The 17,975-nt window shown below is 42.6% G+C and overlaps 1 protein-coding gene and 1 long non-coding RNA gene across 15 annotated transcripts in view; one reads left to right on the top strand and one right to left on the bottom strand.

Moving 5' to 3' along the window:
• LOC125705105 (uncharacterized) overlaps window positions 1-17,975 on the top strand; it is an 80,334-nt gene that overhangs the window by 18,689 nt on the left and 43,670 nt on the right. For 2 of the 13 annotated variants that reach the window (XR_007381413.1, XR_007381407.1), the window contains 2 exons: window positions 13,810-13,921; window positions 14,093-14,410. The exons of 4 other annotated variants lie outside the window; for them this stretch is intronic. The gene's annotated coding sequence lies outside the window, so the exon portion shown is untranslated. Of the gene's footprint in view, window positions 1-420; window positions 432-2,035; window positions 2,148-2,324; window positions 2,815-2,946; window positions 4,995-13,809; window positions 13,922-14,092; window positions 14,411-17,975 lie in introns of those variants that run through there. 7 more of the 13 variants (XR_007381414.1, XR_007381408.1, XR_007381412.1 and 4 more) reach the window with 5 other exon arrangements.
• Window positions 1-17,975, bottom strand: part of LOC125705116 (uncharacterized) — a 55,138-nt gene that overhangs the window by 27,158 nt on the left and 10,005 nt on the right. The window lies entirely within an intron of this gene.

Genomic DNA, 17,975 nt, shown 5'->3' with positions numbered 1-17,975 from the left:
AGGTAAGGATCTCTTCCATCAGCCTTGGCCTTTGTTAGCATTAGCTTCACTGTCTGTACTCCTCTTTCTGCCATTCCATTTGACTGTGCATGGTGGGGACTTGAAGTTTTGTGAATGAACTCCCACTTTTTCGCAAAAGCTTGGAATTCATAAATTAAGAATAGCTTGTTTGTTAAATAATATTAATAAGTAGTTGGCTATGTCAGATAGCTTTTGTGAGATACCATCTTACACTTTGTCAATGAAAAGTAAAAAGAGAAACCTTGTTCGGGGGGGCAAATTTGTTTGTAGGTGGGCTGGATCTGGCTCTTTGCTGACCTATACAATAGGGCATGCAGGATTAGAAGATGGACGGATGGACATACAAGTAGTTGTTTGGGGGCAGGTTGCATAACGCTCATGTGATTCTTCCATGTTCAGGATGATTGGGGTAGAAGCTGGTCCTCAAAGCCATAAATCATATTTAAATAACAAGGTGATGGACAGGCACCCTTTCAGGGTGTACCCCAGCCTTGTGATGGACAGACACCCCTCTAGTGTGTACCCCTGCCTTGTGATGGACAGATACCCCTCTAGTGTGTACCCCTGCCATGTGAGGGAGATGCACCCCTCTAGCGTGTACCCCAGCCACGTGATGGACAGGCACCCCTCTAGCGTGTACCCCAGCCTTGTGATGGACAGGCACCCCTCTAGCGTGTACCCCTGCCTTGTGATGGACAGACACCCCTCTAGTGTGTACCCCTGCCTTGTGATGGACAGACACCCCTCTAGTGTGTACCCCTGCCTTGTGATGGACAGACACCCCTCTAGTGTGTACCCCTGCCTTGTGATGGACAGACACCCCTCTAGTGTGTACCCCTGCCACGTAATGGAGATGCACCCCTCTAGCGTGTACCCCAGCCACGTGATGGACAGGCACCCCTCTAGCGTGTACCCCAGCCTTGTGATGGACAGACTCCCCTCAAGTGTGTACCCCTGCCATATGATGGAGATGCACCCCTCTAGCGTGTACCCCAGCCACGTGATGGACAGGCACCCCTCTAGCGTGTACCCCAGCCACGTGATGGAGAGGCACCCCTCTAGCGTGTACCCCAGCCACGTGATGGACAGGCACCCCTCTAGCGTGTACCCCAGCCACGTGATAGACAGGCACCCCTCTAGCGTGTACCCCAGCCACGTGATGGACAGGCACCCCTCTAGCGTGTACCCCAGCCACATGATGGAGAGGCACCCCTCTAGCGTGTACCCCAGCCTTGTGATGGACAGGCACCCCTCCAGGGTGTACCCCAGCCACGTGATGGACAGACACCCCTCTAGCGTGTACCCCAGCCACATGATGGACAGGCACCCCTCCAGGTAGAGGGTAGAGGTTTATATAATCAGTTTTTCTCTGGTATATGGAGGAATCTGATCAGTCACTAAAAAAGCTGATTAGGATATGACTGTGGGTGTCTCGAACCGGAATGAAATGCAGATTTATTAAGGCTCAGTTTGGTCCCAACACACACTACGACAAAGTATAGCTTAGTTAGAGGGTTAGTTTCTCCTGACTCAGCCAAGGAAACCTGAACTGCAGCGAATGTTAATAACTGTTGAACCATACTGGAAATGACGTCAGTTATAGACAATGCTTTCTTTCATCTTTTTTCCACCCCTCCGAATCCTCTACACACAACCCCTATAAAAATCGAGGTTCGCTCTGCTGGCCTCAGTTTAGCTGTAAAAGCGACGCTGATCTTCACAAATGTCCAGTGGAATCATGAAGCACCATCAGATCTCTGCCTTCTTCCTCCTGATGACAGTGCTGCTGTCCTCCTCTCTGGCTAATAGTAAGTCTGCAGCATCTCACAGCTTCTATCAGGACTTTGTCAGTATCTTAGATTTTAATGATTCATTAAAATTATGGACCCAATTGTGAGATATGAATGCAGTTCTGACTAGTTCCTTGATGTGATGATTTTTCATGTATGTAGAGTGGCTGTATATATTTTGTATGTAAACTATGTATACGTTTTTGTTCTTCATGTCTGTCCAGATGGCAATAGACCAAAGCAGTGCTGTTTTGCATACTTACCTATAAAAGTGAGGATGGACCTGATAGATAGATATGAGGAGACCAGACAGGACTGCGCTAAACCTGGAACTATGTAAATATTTACTTTATTCATGTATTGTATTGAACTAATACTGCTTTGGAATTTAATGTTTGTTGCATACAAAATGTTTATAACAGAACTGACTTTTAGTTCATGATCAGATGTATATGGAGAAGTATTCTAACAAGTGACAAGCAGACCCATGTGATTTTAATATTTCATTTTCAGATTTTACACCAAAAAGGGCAAAGAAGTGTGTGTCGATCCCAGTGATCCTTGGGTTCAGCGGACAAAGAAGAAGCTGGATCAGCGCTTATTTCAGTAATGCCTTCTTTCTGCTTAGCAAAATATGAAGATCGATTTTATTAAATCACATTTCAGCCTCTTTTTTATTCTCATGTAACTTTATTTCCTGCCATCTTCAAAATCAAAATTTTACTGCATTTTGTACTTCAGCGTTTTTGTACTTATAGTAAAAAGAAATTTTAATTTTCCTGTAACTTTATTTCCAGACATCTGCCAAATCTTATACACTTTAACTGCTTTTCATAGTTTAATGTCTGAGGTTTTATTTAGCCAGTGCTTAAATTACATTTGCGCAAATGTATGCATGTTACTAAATAAAGACTATTGAAGAGTTATTGTTACAGTTTGCACAGGGAAGCAGACAAAGGAAGAAGGATACGGACAAAAGGGTTTTTATTTAAATTGTCATGCCCTGCGTATCCAGTCCTCATGTGTGCCACGTCCCCTGATCATCCACATGTGCTTCCCCGATTGTGCCCAGCTGTTTTCCATCAGTCTGATATGTTCTGTATATTTATTCCGCGTCTGTGTTTTTTTTCCCCAGATCTGTCAGTGGCGGACTGGGACAATAATTCAGGCCGGGAATTTGACTCCACTCCCAGGCCACCTCTGCTGCTGCAGTCACATTTACCAGTAACTTTCACTACATCAATCACACGTTCCAAGACCTGCCTTCTCTTTCTAACCTGGTCTCAATGGACGGTCATTTGCTTATCAGTCAGAAGGGTATGGATATCTGCTTTGTTGACTCTAAGAAAAAAGGCTTCAGCACTTTCTCTATGGATACTGCTTCTCTCATGTTCCTGTACTCTCTGATGGGTATGTTTCCAGGCCTGCATACCTCCTTTGACAAATGCACTGTCACTGCCTAAAGGTTTTGCAAATGCAAGACATACTGAGCAGAATAGGGAGTGATTACTTTCATTGTATGTCAGCCATTTTCTGTTTGTGCCATCTTTTGAATGTAATACATCAGGAATGGCTCTTTCAGATGTTTGAATTGGGTGATACTTAAAAAAAAATCTAAATCCTTAGACTGTGGACGGGCAAAATAATCAAAAGAGATATCAAGGCTTTCACTGTCTCCTTCACCTTTCCCTGAATCATTCTCTCTCTCACTCTGCACATCTAGTTGCTCTGCAATATGAAATAAGCGGGTTCAATAATCTGTATTTATAATTGTGCAGCCATCAGTTGTATGTCCCCAAAATCACAGTCCTACTACTGATCTTATAAATCATAAAAAGCACATGTTGTTTAAAAAGTATAGCCTGCTGGCTGCATGTTTAGTTTTGCTTATCTTAAACTTTACCTGAAGGTTCCTGCTCTGACTCAAACGCTGAACTGTCCACCACCTCTAGCTCAACAGCAGGAGCATTTGCAGCACTAGTGCTACTGACGCTTCCTTCGTCACCTTTTCAAAATTAATAAATAAACAAACAAACATTGTAGGCTACATATTGTAGACTAGAAATGAAAAATCAAAATAACTAATACTGTATTCTTTTCCATACCATCTACTTGATTTATTTATTATTTAAAACAATTTGACCCACTAACACTATTCTGTCTACTTTTTATTCATTTTTATTTATTATATAAAAAATATGCTACATGTAGACGAAACGAAACTTGACACAGCACAGCAGCACTTACATATTGTTGCTCGTTTGTTGGTTTAATTTTATCTATTGTGATTATCTAAGTGATTTGGATGAAAGTGTTCGTCTGCCAAATTATTATAAATATAATGTAAATGTGGGGCGGCATGGTGGTGCAGTGGTTAGCACTGTTGCCTCACACCTCTGGGACCCGGGTTCGAGTCTCCGCCTGGGTCACATGTGTGTGGAGTTTGCATGTTCTCCCCATGTCGTCGTGGGGTTTCCTCCGGGTACTCTGGTTTCCCCCCACAGTCCAAAAACATGCTGAGGCTAATTGGAGTTGCTAAATTGCCCATAGGAGTGCATGCGTGAGTGACTGGTGTGTGAGTGTGCCCTGCGATGGGCTGGCCCCCCATCCTGGGTTGTTCCCTGCCTCGTGCCCATTGCTTCCGGGATAGGCTCCGGACCCCCCGTGACCCAGTAGGATAGGCGGTTTGGAAAATGGATGGATGGATGGATAATGTAAATGTAATCTTGACCAACCTGTTCCCTTACTGGCGAACATGGCTGGGATTTTGCAGCTGCGTCTGCGGCCAGGGCTTTTTTCCTTTTTATACGCTCCCTCTCTGCTCCTCCTCTGCGTTTACGCTCCATTTTTTGAACGATTTAGTCAGATTTACCCTGTCTCTGGATATAGCCAGATATTAGGCAGTGCGTCGCTGACGTTGGGTCATGTGGGAGTGTAATTTTCCCTCCGCCATTGCCTGATTCGTAGATTGAGAGATCCGTCAATTAATTCGTAGTTGCACACCAGCCTATCACATGCCAGGCTGATCGTCTGCACAGCGGCAGCCGGCAGGCCAGAACGACCGTCAGGCCACCGGGAAATGTCCCGGTGCTCCCGATGGCCAGTCCGCCCCTGGTCATTAATGTTGGTTGTCGCCTGTCTGTGGTTTCCCTGTCTGCCCGAAATAAACCCCGTTTTCCCGTACTCACGGCTCCTTTCTCCTGCTTCACCGACGCGATCGCGACATAAATCATTTTATCAAGATTCTTCTGGCTTGTGATCATCTAAAAAAAGTCAATTAGAGAAACATACAACATGGAAGAATAAATAATGAAGCTCTATGCATTCTTAATGTATGAAAGCATAGAAAAACAGACATATACGTTTTGTCTGAGAACCCAACTGTGAAGTCAAATTAACAAATTAATTAATTAACTAACCCCAATCAGAGCGCCCATGCTAACCTCGGTCACAGCTCCATACTAACCTCAGTACACTGTCCAAAGAGCCTACAATGGCCACGCAAACAATGAATAAGGACCTTAGATCAGTGGTAGATGGTTGCCTGGTCAATGAATCCTGCTTTTAGTTGCAGTATGAGTATGAACAGGTATGTGTCAAACATACCTCAGCAATGTTATAGGTTGGCACCTCATCTTGAGTTATTCCCTGCCGCCTTTCCTTGTGCCTGTTGTTTCTGTAGCAAGTTCCGGACCCCCATAACCCAGAATAGGATGAGGGGGTTTGGCAAATGGATGAATGAATGAATGAATAGCCAGTGCTCGCTACATTGGTGCTTCTTTCATCACCAAACCCATCATACTCATAACAGAAGGAGCAGCTGCTTTCTGTGACAGACACAGCTGTATATATGAGGGAGGTAATTAATAAAGTGATGGATGGGTTAAACTCTGCTGAAAATAACAGAAATGTACAACAGATGAAGATATTAAAGTCCAGAAGAGACACAAACTGCAGAGAAGCTTGACGATAAATCACCAGGCAGCAGTGGCAGTGATGGCAAAATAGAATGTGCACTGGCTACTGTACGGAACCCTCCTTGCAATAGGCAGCTGACCAGTGACTCTCTTGTCCTGGCTGTCTCCCTGAACATTGCAGACCGGGTTGAATAACTGTACATCCATCTGCAATTTGTGACACCAGCGATTGTACAAGGATCTGCAGAGAGTCTGTGACTCCTTGTGTTAATACATTCATACTCACCATTTTATTGTTACATTTTACACATGGGCCACCCAGTATGTGGGATCTGACCTATCTGCAGTATCGGGGGCAGTATTTCTCAGGAGAAAGTGACATAGTGACATAGCCTACAACAGGAGGGAATCAGCGCCAAGATCTTTCAGAGTTATTTGTATTTTTAATACATTACACACGGAAGCTGACATCATGCTGTTTGTTGTCGATTCCTTAATATTTCAGCTGGCAAACTTCAGGTGACACGACAGCACCATTAACCACCACAGTACTGGCTGCTAGGAAACCCGTCTGCACAGCGGGATGTTTTACTAAATCATCACAAAGGATGTGTGAGACTGAGGGAAACACCCTGATGGGGCCTTTATCGTCATGGGAGACTGTTACCGGGCAGATCTCCAGACAATTTCGAAATCCTAACCAAGAGAAACAACACACTAGATCAGTGGTTCTCGGTACTCGGGCCCCACTGCCCTGCTTGTTTTCCTGCTATCCCTGCCCCACACACAAGTCCCAGCTGTCTTTCAGCTTCTGATTGACTGAACACCCCTGATCCAGGTAATCAGCAGTGTGTAGGGCAGGGGTTAGCTGGAAAACAAGCTGGAAAACAAGCAGGGCAGTGGGGCACGAGCACCGAGTTTGAGAACCACTGCACTAGATCAAGCTTACACAAATGTCCTTACTGCATACAAAGCAACACCCATCTAGGCTTCGGAGATCACATACCATAACTGTGAGGGCCACTTTAATGCAGAGACTCGTCAAATTTAATCACCAGCTCCCCCACACTGGTTATCATGTAGGACTTCAAAAGGCTTATTATGAAAACTGATTCCCAAGAGCACAGTGGCCTCCATAATACTTAAATGGAAGAAGTTTTGAGCAACAAAAACATTTTCCTACAGTACCAGGTGTGCATGTATGAGTGAATGGTGTGAGAGTGAATGTGGTGTGAGAATGAATGTGGTGTGAGAGTGAATGTGGTGTGAGAGTGAATGTGGTGTGAGAGTGAATGCTGCATGAGTGAATGATGTGTGAGTGTGCCATGTGATCGGTTGTCACACCCATCCTGGGATGTTCCCTGCCTTGTGCTTGTAGCCTCCGGGATCAGCTCCGGACCCCCCACGACCCTGGATAGGATAAGCCGTTACAGAAAATGGATGGACGGATGGATGGATGGATGGATGGAATTTTGGAACAACCAAGACACTTCCTTGAGCAGGCCTCCTGACCAAACTAAGAATTAAGAGAAGGGTTCAAACCCGATGGTCACTCTGGCTGAGCTCCAGGGAACCTATGTGGAGATGGAAGAAACTTCCAGAAGGACTGCCATCACTGCAACACTCCAGCAGTTAAGCCTTAGTAAAAGCCTCAGTAAAGGACACATGAAATCTGCAGTTTGCAAAAAGTCACCTAAAGAGCTCTGACTGTGAGAAATAAGATTCTCTGGTCTGATGAAACCAAGATTAAAATGTTTGGTCTCAGTTCTAAATATCTTGTCTGTAGATAATCAGATGTTTCTCATCACCCACGTTTTACCAGCCCAGTGGTGAAGCATGGTGGTGGCAGCATCATGCTGTGGGGTGTTTTTCAGTGGCAGGGACTGGGAAACTAGTCAGGGTCGCTCTCTCAGACATGCCTGCAAAATAGCTGAGAGAACATGGACAAAGGACAGAGTCAATGTTTCATTTCAAATCCTACAGGATGCATGAACCACTTACCAGAATGCTGTAAAATCTGATAAAACATTTTTTTTCTCGCAACTGGTAGCCAAGAATAGCCAGCGGCCTCAGGTTCTATTAATTGTCCTCGACTTCCTCATTAATTCACCTCACTTGGACCACATTGTGCCTTCACCCCTACTGTGTCAAAATGTTTGTGAATTTTTTATTGACAAGATTTCTGGCCTTCAATTATCATCTTTTGCTTCTACCATTGATCCTTCTGTTTCACCTTTGTGCTCAGCTGTCTTTCAGCAGTTCCAGCCGATTACATTCTCCACTTTGTCTCAGGTAGTTAACCAGCTACATCCTGCAAACTGCCTCCTTGACAGTATCCCTGCTCACTTTCTTAAACATGTTCTTAATACGGTTCGGTTAAGCATTTTAACTTTTGTGAATAGATCTTTCAGCTAAGGGTGTGTTCCTGCTGCCTTTAAACATGCTATTGTGCAACCTCTTTTAAAAAAGAGATCTCTGGACCCTTCTATTTTATGTAATTTTAGATTCTCTAAACTTCCCTTTTTGTCTATAGTTTTGGGGAAGGTTGTTTGTAATCAACTTCAGTCTTTCTTAGAAGATTTCAGCATCTATGAGAAGTTTCAGTCACGCTTTAAGTACGCCATAGTACTGAGACCGCCCTCTTAAGAGTTTTTAATGATCTTCTTTTAGCTGTTGACTCAGGTCAATCTGCTGTGTTGGTGCTTTTAGACTTATCCTCTGCCTTTGATACAGTCAACCATTCTATTCTTTTATCTCGACTGGAACAGTGTGTTGGTATCAAGGGCACTGCCCTCAAATGGTTTAAGTGCTATCTGTCTGAAAGGAGTATTTCTGGCCAAATTGCTGATTTTTCTTTCTCTATGGCCCCTCTATTGAGTGGTGTTCCCTAAGGGTCAATTTTAGGTCGTTTGCTGTTTTCTTTATATACAGTATGTTGCCTTTGGGCCCCATTTTTTATAGGCATAATGTTTCTTACCACTGCTTTGCTGGTGACATCCAAATCTATCTCCCCATCAAAGCTAATGACAAGAAGCCATTTCAACCACTGCTTAACTACTTAACTGATCTGAAAACCTGGTTGAACTTGAACTTTCTATGTCATAATGAGAAAAAAGACAGAGATGCATGTTTTTGGTCACCCTGAACAGCTCAATGGCTCTGCTTGCACTCTTGGCATTTTAGGGTTTAATACTGAACCTTTTACCAAGAATTTTGGCTTTATTCTTTACAGTGGTTGCATATTTGACAGACAGATTAGTTCTGTGGTCAAAACAAGTTTCTATCAACTCAGTTGGCGAAAGTTAAGCCCTATCTGCCTTGTAGGAGATCCATGCTTTTATTTCTACTCAGCTCGACTACTGTGACACCCTATATGCAGGCCTGGAGCACTCTGGTATTCAGAGACTACAGTTACTCCAAAATGCGGCTGCTCGGCTCCTTATGGGGACAAAACAGCATGATCAGTTTGAAACCTGAGCCTGTTTGGATGAACACAATGCTGATATTCTGGCAGGAATTGAAGACAGACACACAAAGCTCTTCCTCAACAGCTCTCAGTCTCTTTCTGTTTTAGTTTTTATATGAGTCAGGGTTGAAAAGCTCAGCTCACACAGATATGTCATGGAAAATGAGAGTAATGCTGAAATAGCTTTGTTTGCCAGAACGGGGAACTCCATTGCAGCAATCGGCCAGAAACTGTCCAAAGGTAGATTAGCAAAGCTTAGCTTTAAACCACGATCTTGTCTCAGTCCAGTTAGTTCCTCCTGCTCCTGCAAAGTCATGTCCTTCCCAATAACTGACGCTGAGCTATATGGGTCCCTAACCCAGTGAAGGGATTTGATGAAGGCTGAAGAGAAATAAAATAACAGCTTCATCCAACACAGGAACTAGGTCTGCTGGTAAAGTCTTGGAAACACGAGCTTCACGGTGCAAAAAACAACACGTAACAATAACAACTGGGTTTCTTTCTTTCACTCTGCTAACGAAGCCTTTGACGCGTCCGACCATGACTGTGGCTCCATCAGTGTAGACACTTGTACAGTTTTCCCACTTAAGTTCTCCTTCTTCAAGATATTATGATGTGACCCGAAAAATTTTTGTTATTTGCAAAATCGGAAGGTTTCTCTGATGTCGTCTCCATCCATAAAACGCACATTGGCCAAGAGCTGGGCATGTCCACTAATATCTGTAGACTCATCAAGTAGCAACGCACATTTCCTAATGATGCGTATCTTTTCCAAAACAACACTTTCGATGTCTGCAGACATGTTGTCAATAATTCTGGCAATTGTGTCATCTGACAGAGGGACTTCAGCGATGTCTTCAACCGCCACAGGGCCGAGCATCTCCTTTATAATGGCTTTGCAGGCAGGTAGTATTAATGATTCTGCCACAGCGTGGGACTTTTTTTAATTTTGCTACATGTTCAGCAGCGTGGTAGCTAGCTTTGAGGGCTCTCTCATTCACCTTTGTGGTTTTTCTCATAAACGTTGCCTGTTTCTCCATGTGTTCACGCAGGCAAACAAAATAGCCCACCTGCGAGTTTTGAAGCGGCGGGTGTTTCGTTTTGAGGTGGCGTTGAAGCTTACTTGGGACCGTGGCACTGTTGGATAGCTTTTCGCCGCATACCAAGCACAATGGAGTCGGTGTGGTTGAGTCCCCGGTGAAAGTAAATCTGAATGAAAGATAGCTTTCGCTGTATTGCCTCGAGTTCACATCTTTGCTTTCTTATGACTACTCCTCATACTAGTACTTTCATCTGGGTCAGAATCTTGTCCAGGACCCAGTTCGGAGTTTGCATTTATCCTTTTCAAAAACTTCTCCATCACTGTCATGGCTACCTGTCGCATCCAACACTAAGGCTGTGTATACTAGCCACCTGCGTAAGAAGACAACTGACATCAGCAAGCACACAGCCCATCTGGGACACAGTCTTGGCACCTTTCCAAGGACATATGTCCTTTTGGCATACAGGAACCAAGCTGTACCCGAGCTGGACTCGAAGAGAGACTAGTTACAGTATAGTGCGTTTCCAGTTTGCTTCGATTTTCCACTGCAGAAGGGTCGGCTCAGTTGCCAGTTGAGAGTTGCCAGAGTTGCCAGACCTGAAGAGCAATGGCGACATAAAACTGAAGAGATGCTTATTTACCGATAACACAGTGTACATCATTAACTATGTATTAATGTCCTCTGTGAGAATCGCCATGTTATGTTAGCATCAAAAGGTAGCAGAATTAGAATTTGCTTACGTAAATTTGCATCACAAACCCATTCCGTTCCGTTGTTCTGTAGTACTTTTTTATAGGTGGTTGGAAATTTTCAAGTTCTGAGTTATCGGGAATGCATCAATACATCGAGAATACAGAGTGGCTTTTGGGGAGCCCTATTTTCCGCGGTGCACCACGACTTCCCAAGTCACATGTATGTGTATATAAGGGCACGGCAGCACAGTCAGTAACAGGGCTACTGTGAGAAACATTCTACTATTACACCTGCAGGCAGGTAACACCATCAATAGCATTTCATATAGACACAATAACAACAACATCAGAATCACGTATGAAGTTTAATTGCCTAATCAGAGCAAACAAAAACAAAGTCACAAAGTGGAGGGACACGTAACATTTTTCTGCTTTTCATACACACCTCATAAAGAGAATCACTTAAACAAAAAAATGAGCATTATTTAGCTAACATGTTTTTAACCACAATGGTAAAACAGCTGTCTGATAATGAGTTGAGATGGATACTTAAATCTTTATACTATAGTATATACCTTATACAATTTTATGTATGTTATACTATATACAATTTATACTATTATTTATTTTATTTCAGGACACTGATGTACAGAGAATAAAATATAACCTACAACACAAAAGTGGACACTTTCAGAGCTCCCCCTGAACGCCTTTGGGGGGGGGGGGGCTTCCAAGGAGCTCCTGTCCTTTTCAGGGGAGCTGGGTTCCCCTTTGCTCCCCCGTAATTCAATCCATGCAACTAGCAATGAATAAAATATAGAATTTCTCCTTTTTCCCCTTCATTTGCTTTCATTTGAGAACAAGGAGGTTATACAGTTGGATTTCCCTGTTTGCAGATTTTTTTTCAGAACAATTCACTATAGCAAGTTTACTAGTAAATGCAGACTGTGGAGAAGGTGCAGTACGCTTTTCATATGCAGTATGTCCTAATATTACACAATCTGTACTGACAGAGAATACATTTATAGCGCATCTTCCATTTCTTATGGCCCCAGAGCATATGTCAAATTTGAGCACTATTTTTCATATGCAAAAATAATATGAGCAGCCACTTGTGTGTTTATACCAGGACTTACCAGGAGAGGGGGCCATTGCTTTTCTTACATATACCATATGTAGGCCTACATCCATTTATCTTCCAAAGCCTTAGTTAGAAGGGTAGTTACCACAGACTCAGCCTGGTGGCTCTGTGTGGTTTGTAAAACAGCCAATAACAAACATGCACTGCAGCTAATGTTAATATCTGCTGTATCGTATAGGACACGTTCAGGATGCATGTGATGTCAGTCCCAGAAAATTCTGCGGCAGCATGTTGCCTGTGGTCAGTTTATTTAAGGTGCATTAAGTGCTAAATGTGTTTTCTTTTATTTTTCAACTCCTCTAAAAGGACGCGGTTCAACTCTGCTGGCCTCAGTTTAGCTGCAGAAGAGACGCTGATCTTCAGAAACATCCAGTGGAATAATGAAGTCCCACCAGATGTCTGCCTTCTTCCTCCTGGTGACAGTGCTGCTGTCCTCCACTCTGGCTGATGGTAAGTCTGCAGGATCTCACAGCTTCTATCAGGACTTTAACAGTATTTTAACAGTAACAGTAATTTTAACAGTAATTTAACAGTAAGTCAAATATCTTTCATAGGAAATACAAGGTTACAGACCCTACTGTGACACATGATTACAGTTCTGTCTAAGCCAGTTTCTCTGTGTGCATTTTTCATGCATGTATTCAGAGTGGCTGCATGAATTTTGCAAGACGGGGGCTCTCCAGGAGCCCCCCACACCCCAGCAGGGGATCAGCAGCATCATGCGCACCACTGCTGACCACAGTCTGCTCACAAGCAGCCACAAGGAGGACCGACAGAGCAGGCTGGCAGCTTCACCTGCAAGGCCTGAGGCTGCTGAGAGGAAGAAGGTAGATGAATTGATTGTAGGGGACAGACGAAGAGTGGGGGCTGCGGCTTCCACAGAAACAGCTGGTATATTCTTCCCTTTTTCCTTAATAAAATTTGTCTTCAAGGGATATTTTTTCTGTAGCTCTTGAGCCTCGTTACCCACTATAGTTTTGTATGTATGTTCAGAATGGCTGCATATATAATACGCTATATATACATTTTCGTTTCTTCATGTCTATCCATGAACCCACCACACCCCAGCAGGGGATGAGCAGCATCATGCACACCACTGCTGACCACAGTCTCCTCACAAGCAGCCGCCAACAGAGCAGGCTGGCAACTTCACCTGCAAGGCCTGAAGCTCCTGAGAGGGAGAAGGAGACTGGAGAAGAAAAGGAAAGTGATTACAGGGGGGCATCTGCCAAATGGGGCTGCTGCAACAACCGTTGGTATATTTTTCCCATTTTTCCTTAATAAAACTTGTCTTCAATTGATATTTTCCATGAACCAATAGTTGGTACATTGGGCGGAGCCTAGTGCAGCACCGCTGATTGACTGATGCATTTTCCTCTATGCTGATTGGCCTGTTCTCACGGTCCCCCAGTCCTTATTGCAAACAGGAGATGCAATACAGTTTAATCATTTTAAAACTGTGCATTAAAAGCATTTGTTAGTGTGGCATTTTTTAAATAAAAGTTCTGCTTGCTGTCCTCCACTCTGGTTCAAAGTCTGCAGCATCTCACAGCTTCTATCAGGACTTTGTCAGTATCTTAGATTGAAATGATTCATTAAGATTATGGACCCAATTGTGAGATATGAATGCAGTTCTGACTAGTTCCTTGATGTGCATTTTTCATGTATGTAGAGTGGCTGTATATATTTTGTATGTAAACTATGTACAGTATACGTTTCTGTTCTTCATGTCTCTCCAGATGGCAATAGACCACAGTGGTGCTGTTTTACATACTTTACTGGAAGACTGAGGATGGACCAGATAACTGGATATGAAGAGACCAGAGCAGGCTGTGCTAAACCGGGAATTATGTAAATATTTACTCTTTTCATGTATTGTTTTGACCTATTACTGCGTTGTGATTTAGGGTTTGTTGTGTGCAAAATGTCTATAATATGAATGACTTTTACTTCAGGGATCGATACATATGAAGAAAGATTGTAAGTAAGAAGAAGACCCATGTTTTTTTTTTTAATTTTCAGACTTTACACCAAAAAGGACAAAGAACTGTGTGTCGATCCCAGCAATCGCTGGGTTCAGAACGTGAAGCAGAAGCTGGATCAGCAGTAACGCCTCCTGTCTGCCTGGCAAAACACGAAGAATTAATTTTATTACATTTCTGGTTCTGCTGAAATTCTCATACAACATTACTTTCTGTCATAATCAAAATCATTTTAACTTTTGCTGCATTTTATACTTCAATATCTTTAGCTTATATATTTTTAAAACAGCAGTCAAATGTCAGTTACACTCATATTCCTTTGCATGCATGTAACTGATTAAAGATAATTGAAAGTTAATGGTGGCTGACTGAATGGTGGCATTTAAATAATTTAAATTACAAAACAACATGCCTTTGGTTGGTGGGTGTACAGTATGAAAATACAGTAACAGATAATATATTCTGAATGAATGATATAAATATTTGCATTTTCAATTTATGTTCAGTACCAGTCAAAATTTTGGACACATCTACCCATAGAAAGATTTATTTGTACTATTCTATCTTTTGAAATAATTATAGAGACATAAAAACTATAAAATAGCATATATGGAATTATGCATTGACCAAAGGAGTATTTAAAAATTATTTTTTTAAGGAAAGGCAGGTGTTATAAAAAATACTCAGGGACCCAAATGTGGTGCAAGGGGAGTTTATGGAATCGACGATATTGTTCCTTGTCAGGGTCACGGAGCTGAAGAAGTCATAAACCAGGAAAGACAGTCCTACAAGGACACGAAGGACAGAAGGTACAGTTAGGGCATCGGGAGATGGGGCGTGGAAGGACTGGGGCTGAGAAGGTGGGGCAGGTTAGGGCAAGACGAAGGACATGAGAGCAGTGCTCAGTAAGTGACATCAGGTCAGACATAGCTAAGAGTTCAGGTGTTTCCACTTTGGAGAAGCTGATTACGCAGCATCTTTGGTATCTTCAGTCTTTCTCGAGGGATCTGAAGCTTGGAACTTTTAAGGTCTACGGTTCATGAAAATTCATCACTGGGAGTCCCTCACTAGGACCAGTGGTTGAGGGATGTTTACAGTAGACCACTGAATTTATGACCCTTTAGACCTTAGAGTTGATTTTGATTAGAGTTGATTGAGTATTTAACTTGAAATATGTACAATTACGTTCCAATCCATGATCAGATTCGTACACCAAACGTCACATCACGACCTGGAGGTTTACACATCCAAAGCAAGATAGAATTGAAAGCCAGGTCAGACAATCCTGGCTGCATCTATTCCTTTGATAAACTTCGTTAGCTGCTGTCTTGTTCACTGACGTTACTTTGGTAGAACTTTGCTTATTGCATCACTTAGCTCTTCATCTTCAAAATGCATCCTGTGTCTTTAGTTCCTGATGTCTGAGCTGAAAACTCACCTAATGTGCGGGTAGCTCTTGTCACATCCTACCACACGCAGCATTCTGCACCACCAATGCCATGATTTCCGGGAGGTTAATGTGTCAGTTTTGTATAATTGTAAATGTGCAAGAAAAAATAGAAGCTTAGTGTGAGAGAATGAGATTGGACTTAACTGTGGCCGTCTCACGGTCAGTCATGGGGCATCTGACAGCCTTGAAGTCAATGATTTTACAAAAGGTATTGGAAGAATTTGATCAAGTGCATGAATCTCGTCAAATACTGCTGACTGACGATATTATAGAAAATGAGAGGGTTGATTGGAAGGAGTCCATAAGTACTTGTACATAAGAATTGTATGCTACATGTGGTGACGTCATGTTAGTCCCTGATTAAGATTATTCAAAAAGTGTTTGTCAGCTGAAGGAGACGGAAACTGTGAGTACTCAGAATATGTGCCTGGGGTATCAGTCATCTGAGTTCATGGATACAGGCCTGTCATCCTTACATTCTGTGACAATAGGAACAATCTCTAAAACGCAGCTTTGAAGCAGTGGCTACTCCTGCCACATCTCTCATTGTTAAGGATGATTGTTAAAATGATAACTAAGGTTTCCCTTTCAATAGCTAAATTAACAGCTAATCAGGCATTGCATTGTTCAAATTAGTCAGCTAGCTAACATGATATTGTCATGTTGCATTGAACAATTAGTATTTTTTAGGTCGTCTCAGAGAAAATATACCACCAGTAACCACTAGATGTCAGAATAACACAATGATTTGTCCCTGAGCTATATACTGTGTAGTGATTGTGGACAGCATGTCCAGAATTATTAATTATGATCTACACTGACTGACTAATCTACTGTGGTTATGATCTGATAAATTGTCATCTATTAGTCTGCACTCCTAAAATACCATAAAGAGAGAGACCTGCTTTACCATTAATTAAATAAAATTGAGTGAAGTCTTCACACTCACAATGATCTGATTCGGTCTTCATCAATTTATTCTGAATCCTATGACGACCAATAGCAGAGCCAGATATCACCGCGTGGGTGGGCCAGCAGAAAATCAGGTGGCCCACATTCACATCATAATCACACTGCAGAATCAACTACCATACATTTATTTAGCATATAACATTTATTTAGTTTTTAAATGACCCGTGGCATCACTAAGACCAAATTAATAAAGAGAGAGAAAAATCTATTTGTCTCTCAACAGCATATTTCCTCCAGCTGATCTAACCACACACACACGTACCTGTCATACACAATCATTGCATTGTACTGTATTGCTTGCTTAGAAAGCTCAGGAGGGCCCGAGTTCCACATGGATGCACCCAGGACTACTCGTGCCACCCTAGTAGGTGACAACTATTCTATTAATCCTATTAATAACTCAATCATGTTTCTTTGAGTTGAGAACGTTAGTCATGTTGACCTTGAATGTGACAAGATTGCTGGCTGCCCCAGCTATAAAGCAGATTACATTTGATGAAATCACATTAGTACAAGTCCTTCTCAAACCCATACAGAGTCCAATACAGTGCCTGCAGTTTGGAAATAAAATGCCTTAACGTGACAGAATACTCCAGAGAGCATGGCTTGATCCTGATTGGACTATGATATTCAGATGCAAGGGAAACTGTCTACGCTAGAGTAAGTGTCCATGCTAGAGTATCGGTGTGGTAGATGATTCCCTCCCTTTCCCCCTCTGGTGGTGCGTGGCCATGAGGAACAAACTGCCCCTGCTTTAAAGGATGATACATGAATATGAAAATCCCCAAATACCTGCGTTAAATCAAACAGCACATAATATGCTGGGTTCACTGTCCAAACAAACAAACAAACAGTGCAGTCAGCTAAGAGCTGCTAATGATTGTATTTACAGCAGTAATAGCAGTTATCCACTCTGCATGTCCCCCATGTCATGTGAGTCTCCTCTGGTTACTCCAGGCCTCTACTGGGTCCAAAAATGTTTGACCCCACAGTTGATAAATGATTGAAGTGATGTTTCGTGTGTCTTTGTAACATATCACAATGGATTCTCTGACCTGAAACAAGAGTTAACACGACTTATTCAAACATGTCATCCATGACACCATAAGTATGCTTTCCCGATTAAAAGTGTGCCATTTTTAACGGTATAATTTAATATTTCTACATAATTATTGTTCCTTGTTCTGCTTTTACAAAACTATGAGAGATTTGTATCCACTAATCTCTTGACAAAGTGAGTAGGGACTGTGTGGTCACACTCTTTTTGAGGTGCATTAAGTGCTGAATGTCTGGATGAGGTGTTAAATTGAATGCTGTGCCTGTGATCAGAAGGTTGTGGGTTCAAATCCTAAGATTATGAGAGTGATTTCACCACTGGGTACTTAAGCCAGTGTTTCTTGAATCAGTGTTGGGGGACCCTTAGACGGTCCATGTTTTTGCTTTCTCCCAGTTACCTGAAAGGAAACAGAAACCTGGACTGTCTGGGGGGCCCTGAGGACTG

The sequence above is a fragment of the Brienomyrus brachyistius genome, chromosome 12 (genome assembly GCF_023856365.1).
Source record: "Brienomyrus brachyistius isolate T26 chromosome 12, BBRACH_0.4, whole genome shotgun sequence".
In the NCBI taxonomy this organism is placed as follows: Eukaryota; Metazoa; Chordata; class Actinopteri; order Osteoglossiformes; family Mormyridae; genus Brienomyrus; species Brienomyrus brachyistius.
Note: the sequence above shows the minus strand (reverse complement) of the source record. Positions and strands in the feature narration are given on the sequence as shown.